The 7,686-nt window shown below is 40.0% G+C and overlaps 1 long non-coding RNA gene across 4 annotated transcripts in view; it reads left to right on the top strand.

Moving 5' to 3' along the window:
* Positions 1–476: 476 nt before the first annotated feature.
* Positions 477–7,686, top strand: part of LOC111267805 (uncharacterized) — a 105,863-nt gene continuing 98,653 nt past the window's right edge. For all 4 annotated transcript variants that reach the window (XR_015313960.1, XR_015313957.1, XR_015313955.1 and 1 more), the window contains exon 1: positions 477–604. This is a non-coding gene — a long non-coding RNA (uncharacterized LOC111267805). The remainder of the gene's footprint in view (positions 605–7,686) is intronic.

Raw genomic sequence — 7,686 nt, 5'->3', positions numbered from 1 at the left:
GTAAACTTGTACATCAAACTCTGTATAGTATCATATTTGAGCCATAAAAAGTAGCCCTCTCAAATCGCGCTTTTATTTACATAAACGGAGGCAAAGATCAACTTCAGTAGATTATAACTGTCTGAAACTCTTTTTTACAAACGTTTTTTTTACAAACAAGATAATTGATTGACACGTTTATCCGGCTCAGCTCTATCGAGTCTAACAGACTGCTCAAAAGAAAAGACTTGACAGATTAGGTCAACCTAATCCATGAAAACTCGAGGCCATTCACGGAAAACATCGTCCGAGCTACTCTCCTGAATTTCGAATGGGAAGCTTTGTTGCACTCCTGGCTCTATGCTGACGGATTTCCATCCTTCCCACTCACCTTTGTGGCGGGGAATTACCTTTGTGGCCTTACCTTCGCCAGGGATCAACAAATCCTCAAAAAATCCTGTACGATTATTTTGCTTGGAATCCCTGTCATCGCATTTATTATGACATGCGAATACTGCCCAACTGCAACGCTACGGCCATACTACTGTTTCTGCCCAGTGACACAGTGTATTTCTAGTTTGATCTACAGACAGACCGCACGGAGTCCAGCATAACGCACGAACAGGTAAGAACTGACGAAGTAGACGTCCTTTGAATACTCACAACCGTAAAAGGTATTCAGTCCTGTTTGGGCTAAGACGTTTCTTCTTTGTCACTTATTGGCACAGATGTCGGATATTGCCACTTCCCTATTTCCTTTAAGCAGGCCATTGGGACAACTGGAAATAATAGACGATGTTGTGTTTCCTCTTCTCCTTACTGAGATGGCCGCCTGCATTCGCTTTCTCATGTAATCAATGAAAGCAAGACAAGCAAATAGAAGCCACTTTAATATGTAGAATGTACTCCCATCAGGCTTAAGCCCACACGCTCTAACTTAGGTAATGGAACAGCTCTCGGGCTACTTCGCTGTTCATAGCAACGCTGATCCAATAGTCCCGGCAGGCCACTAGAAACTAAGTGTGTCAATCAAATGTGAACGAATATCCTTTACCTATATTGGGTGCGTATCATCCACATTGGTTTCTGACTGGACTGCGAACTTTACGCACTCACTGAAGTTTGATTCTTTACGGCTAATATATATATATATATATATATATATATATATATATATATATAGAGAGAGAGAGAGAGAGAGAGAGAGAGAGAGAGAGAGAAAATCGTCCGTACGACAGTGCAGCGGTAACATATTTTTTTTACATAGCCTAGAAGCACATGATTATCTAAATTCGACACTTTGCTTCGTGCTGGCAGCTAATCCTAATAGCAGTGTACTGAGAACAATTTAGATACCATCTTTGTTATTAGAGACTTTCACGCTGGCCATGAAACGGATATCGAATTAGCTACCTGCAGTCCTTCGAAAGCCCAGAACCTTAGGTAGGGTAAATGCAAGTTCGGCGCTAAACAAGTATATAAAACCATAACAACGCAAAGATAACGTACAAAGCCAGATGAGCGGGCAACACATCCACACGGAATGTCACCCTAACCCCGACTGCAGCATCTCGTTTGCCCTACGCATAAAAAATAGGTTTGATTGCGCTGGTACGATACTCCTGCGTATCCCCGACCTATAAACTATTGAAGTTAAAGATTTCGGCAACCCATTCGAAGCCGTATTTTCCGATACGCAACACAGGTATTAATCAAGTTTTTATACGTTTGCCTGGAACAGCAACTTAGCAATCAAAGTTGAAGCGAAATACACAGACAGCGTATATAGAAGTGCTCCCGCCAACAACCCTGATCCCGGTGGAAGAGGCTAATACGTCCAGGCTTGCTCCGGCAGGGCCTAACACGTTTAACACAGTGAAATAAATAGCGAGTTCACCAGATGTAAGTGCCTACTTAAAAGTATTTGTCTATCCCATAACAGAGAACACAAAATGCCAATAACTGTAAAAAGCTTGTTCTACAAGGATAGACCACTTACAGCGTGTAGACGTTACGCACTTTGAAAGCCTAAAAACAAGCAAACAAAGAGCCCTAGTTATTATTTATTGTACAAAACGCGCTGAGCAGTCAGACTAGATAACTTAGACGTATATACAGATCTAAATGCAAGGCTGACTAGTACCCTACACCTCAGCTAGCCTGTCAATTTACAGACTTCACTCGACAATGACGTACTAACATAAGTTGCACTCACGTAAATTTGGCAAAAATAAGTTTTATGAAGTGACTCATGGAATTAACAGGCATTGAAGAAGAAACGTAGTTAGGTAGAATGTTCGACAGAGTAAACGGAACGATACTGGTCAGCACGCTTCGAAGTTCCAAGTTGCAGGAAAAGATTGTGAGGTTTGCCACCTGAATTGACATCAACAATAGGACTGCGTTTAGGTCTTCGTCTGCTGTTTGGGCCGAAACAAGCAATCCAGGAATACGAACTATTAGAGCCGCGTTACAACTCACAGAACGTGTTAAGCAATAATGAATCAATGGCATAACAGGTGTCGCTGCTGACCTTTTACTGCTAAAGAGCCATGGATGTGGCAATGAAACCATGATTGCGTTATCGATGACCTTTGTGTACAGTTGACGTCTTGCAGGTAACTTATCACCACCATCACACAGCCAAACGCCCATGGCCCTTGGGAGAGAAAAAGATACCATCGAAATGCACTTTTAAGTAAAAGTGTTCAAGGAGTGCTGGTACTTGGGTAATCCAAGCCCACTACATTAGTAACATGAACGCGGTCCTGATCTTGCAGGCACTACTACCTGGAACCTTAGAGTTAAAAAAGGTGACTATCTGAACCACGGATTAGGGATCAGCTGACGACGGATAGTGCGAAAGGAAAAGTCTTGAGAATGTGGCAAGAAGTGTGACAGGCATTATCTAGGTTTGCTCTGGGAGCGGCGATAAGAAATGTTACCGTTGATATAGAGGCCTGGATCGAGGTCAGGGCTGATGAAGGCTGGCTTACTGCCTCACATAGAGGGCCACAGGCTACGGAGCTTTTCAAGATTCATCAAGCCCTATCGGATATCTGTGCCGTATGCACTGAGGGTCTAGAAGATATGACGTACCACACGCTGTACCGCATTAATCTGCACTGAAGAAAAATATACGATGGGAGAAAAAGGTTACCTCATAAAAGGGTTAACATCCTTTCACAAAATTATTGGGCGAGGAGTAAGATACAGAAGGAAACAGAGCATCTTTTGAGGTTACGGTTGAGGAACATAGCAGAGAGCGCTTGGTAGTCAGATTAAACAGTGCAGGTAAGCGCTCTAGGAGTCATTTTCTTGTATAGGGGACCAGCTTGGCCAGGGTAGTGGGGAACCTTAGCAGTTTAACATTGATCTGATAATTCCATGAGGCTAGCCACTCTTTTTTTATCGATCTGTAGTACTCTTAAAGGAAGCCTTGGCCTGATTTGGAATGACCCTTAAGAAGTAGTAGTTTCGACTGACATAAATCCAACACTTGGCCCATATAACATAGGCATTACATCCTAGTGGTGCTGAGCGTATATAAACCATATTATTCAAATCCATCTAAAAAGTCCTAGAAATATGTATCACTAAGTAATTGGTATGCTCATAACGTTTTCAAAGTATGACGCGATATTTCCAACCGCCAGGGATAAAAGCAGCTCTTTATGAAGGCAAAATATAAGGCTACCCGTATAAGGCAAATGTCGCTCTACTTGTGACATTCATAGAGCGCTTGTGGAATTTCTAGTAAAGATTTATTCTTGGAAACATCGTCATATAACTGAACTTGCTTGCCAAACTTAGCTTACTGAATGTTAACTTCTATGATCTTGTATCAAGACCTTGAGGTCCATGATCATATTGTATAGAGGATAGTCTTTGGTAACTTGCAGACGTTGCATCTTATTTACAAAAGAAATGATCAAATAATTTTAGTGCATCTCTTTGAGAAAAAAGGGTTGGTTCTATCTGTTTGAGCAAATAAACTAATGGTTGCTCTCGAAGTGGCAAGTGATTATACAGGCAAATGTCCTATAGATGACCCCTTTTTTTACAGCGCCACTGGATTGAATAACGCAAACGCTAGAGGAATAAAACCGTTTTGCCTAAGCCACTCGAGAGACTGTCGTCACGTTTTCCGCAGAGAGCTTTGTTCCCCCGCGAAGGAAATTTCCTTTATTCCATTTTTCGAGAACGTCAGACTCTCACTACAGGGATTTATTCTGCGGCAGCAGATTTCTCTATGAAGTATTTTTTTAGACCTTAAGTCAACATGGGAAAGAGGCACAGCTTTCTAATCGTCCCTGAGTCGCGTTTACGAGGATGACGCACGGTGCTTGCGATACGGCAATGTTTCTCTCCATTTTCATCACACGTCTTACTTGCCGAAGCTCCCGTGCGAGGTTATCCGTAAAAAAAAAAACCTTTTTTTAAATACCTTCGGCCTTATTGCTGTAGCTACACGACAGTGGCTTCGAAATCTGTGATATCTTGATTCGTGCATCTCGATACATATTTCAACTGGTGTTTAACTAGTTTAGAGAACCAGGAATATCTACATTGGATTTAGTCAGAGCACTGCAATACTTGTCGTTGTATGCAGTTTACCTTTGTAATTTTTTATTAGTCGGCGCAGGAAAACGTCGCCGCTTAGTCGTTTTGATCCTGCCGTTGTTCAGTCTATGAATTCGAAGTCTGTAAGCCATGACGTCGCTACCAGTATGAGTCGATGCTATTTCACCCGACCTATGTCATTATGCGTGTGAAAAGAAACGTGTCGTATGTGCCAGTTTTTAAACACGTACATTGGCGTGAGTCTCAATCGGATGTTTTAAAAAAATATTTTCGGTTTTTTTTTACTCAAAAATGGTGACGAAAACTTCACTTTTTAGTGTAATAGACATGGGAAAAACCAGCGAGACATCGAATCATTTTCCTTTGTTCGATATATTACATAATAGTTAGTACCTCAACAAACTATAAGAGGAATCGAATGAATATTGACGCTACTCGTAATGAGCCCTCGTGCATGTAACAAGTGACACGCTTTCGTTAACACAAGAAGTTAGGCAATGTACACAGTGAGAGAGTATTTTTGCCGCGAAAGACTTTCTCTACACGATTTTACTGAATGATTACTTCAACCACCATTACTATAAGATGATTTTGGCCAGTTCTGTAAATTTACTTAGTGTAGTTTTTTTTTTACTAAACTAGCGTTGATGGTTGAGAAACGTTTATGCGTAAACTTTTTTTGCTCCGTATTTCACGCGCTTCTAAGGAACTAGTGGATTCGCTTCGCCATCTTCTCTTTGAACCGCTGAGAGTATTACTCTCGAACAAATGTATACAAACAAAAAACCTGATTGAATTTTTCTTTGTTCAAATAGCGTTGTTTTGTGATAATACAATTAATAGTTCACCGTCGTTTTACAAAGTTGCTGGATCTGTTCCGACGCTATGGTGAAGAGTATGCCCGTGATAAGCCAATGGCTAACGCGTTTCGATTAAGGACACGTCATCGTTTATGTTCAAGTTTAGGCCGAGACCCGCTGTTTTGTGCCCGGGCCACCCGCTTGAAGTAATGTCGAACAGGCTAAAGGCCGGATGTCATATATTTTGTCTCTCAAACTTCAGTTAGAACACCTTTTTTCCTTGAATAGCTTTAGCGATTCCAGGGCTGTTTCGTGCAGAATGCTTTAGTACTTTGCAATAGCAATTTTAACAGTTTCGTGTACTGCACATATAATATCATCACATATAACATGTAACGAAACGCAATTTCTGAAGTGTACCATTTTCAAACAGTCTAGAAAAAAAGGTCTGATTGGCATTCGTGAAGTTAGAATATGAGTTGATGTACGACAGCGAAGCGTTGAACTATAGGTTCAATTTACTATTTTCAGGTTTTTATACTAATACAATTGGCTTGCCATTAGTACGTTTGAATTATCAGCGTCGTCGATACCAATCAGTAATGAAGGATTACTCAGTGCTAATGGCAAAAAAGCTCTCGAAGTTTATTGTGAACACTGATGTTTGCATGTACGTCAACAAGCGGACCGAAAGGTACATTAATATTCGGCTGGCACTTATTATTAAAATTATATATGTGAAATAATTCCCTATGACCATATACAGACCACTTCCTATCAATATTTGATACCTCGTCATTCGCCTGGTATTAATTAAAACTATTACAAGCTACATAACCCCATTCTTGAAATTCACGTATTGTTCAAATGTTTATTAATAATGATGTTAATACTTTAGTATCTACGTTCATGTTCAGGAATATTTAAGTTGGACAAAGGAACTGACGTTGATTCCGTCTCAATTGAGCAGGTTTGTTTACCTGTTTTAAGGGGACGATACATCAATAATGGCTTAAGCTAAACGTTTCTCAATTTGTCAAAAGCTAACAATAAAAAAAGAAGAGAAGAGTGTTAGATAGACTATTACGGCTAACAAAGCTTAGTTGTCTATCTATCAGTTCATTTGAAATAAGTCGCTGCCATGGAGCGACACGATTGTCACATCTAAGGTCCCAAGTTCCCTCCCGTGACAAATTGCCGGCAAGTTGATCATCGTGCATGGCAAGTTGATCGCATAGCTTTTAAAGACAGCATAGCTGCATCTATGTGCAATAAAGCTATTGATCAAACCTCATAAGTTACAACCTACAATTCTTTCTTTGGCCCATACCCTGTATATCAATTTCCTAAAATGTGATATATTTCTGAATGCCCTAAAGGACAGGTAACACAGACCTTCAGTGTAGACAAGACTTGAAGTTTTCTTAGAAGGAACATGCTCTAAGGATTGTTCAGGTTATTATTAGCACAGAAATCTGATGATTTATATGGTATTTTGTCCACCAATCTGATTTCAAAAAGTACCAATTTAGTAAATGGCTTATGTTAAAAATACAAAACATTTCGCCGCAGATTCTAATGTAAGTTGTTACGATTCATTACGAAATAAGTGAAGCGGAAGTACCAATTCGTTCCAGACATTGATCTTTTAATTCAGGATTACATCTTTTAATCTATGAAGTTCGACTTCCAAAGGATGTGTCCGCTTCGTTGCCAGTCTCCCGCTATTCTTCTATAGCTGACGGCTCTTAGATAGCCCTTCTACAACCATTTACCCCTGTTCAGTATCTGTCAAAAGACCTGTCCGACTAGGGGCTCAATACAAAGAAGAAGGAGAATATGAATATTGTCTTTGCCATTCGAATCTTTACCAAAGGATCAAAGTGCAGCTAAGCCTAGATTTTATCAAGTTTAATAAATATATATATATATATTATTAAATTTAATGCTATCGATGCTAATTTTACAGAGAGATTGTAACAACATGGCAGCTTTAGAGTAAAATTCGTACGGATACGTAGATAACTATTAATTCAAGCCAAGACATCAAAATTATACAGGTTTTACTACGGTGAAGTTAACTTTGGGGAGCGGTGCGTCCATTACTGTTGTTCCTCTTCTCTTTTCAAACAAAATGCAAGTTATTCATTCAAAAAGCCACCGCTGTACTCCGCAACAGAGGTCCATGTAAACCTATGGCGGATCTAATTTGAAAAGTGATAAAATGTATCTGCTTCTCTAGCCACAACCACAATCCCTTCTGGGAAGAAAAATATTTTCTCTTTAACTTCTTCGCGCGAGATCTTATATAATTTTACCGATA

The sequence above is a fragment of the Varroa jacobsoni genome, unplaced genomic scaffold (genome assembly GCF_002532875.2).
Source record: "Varroa jacobsoni isolate VJ856 unplaced genomic scaffold, vjacob_1.0 scaffold_1224, whole genome shotgun sequence".
In the NCBI taxonomy this organism is placed as follows: domain Eukaryota; kingdom Metazoa; phylum Arthropoda; class Arachnida; order Mesostigmata; family Varroidae; genus Varroa; species Varroa jacobsoni.
The sequence above is the reverse complement of the archived record's forward strand: the minus strand, read 5'-3'. Positions and strand labels throughout refer to the sequence as shown.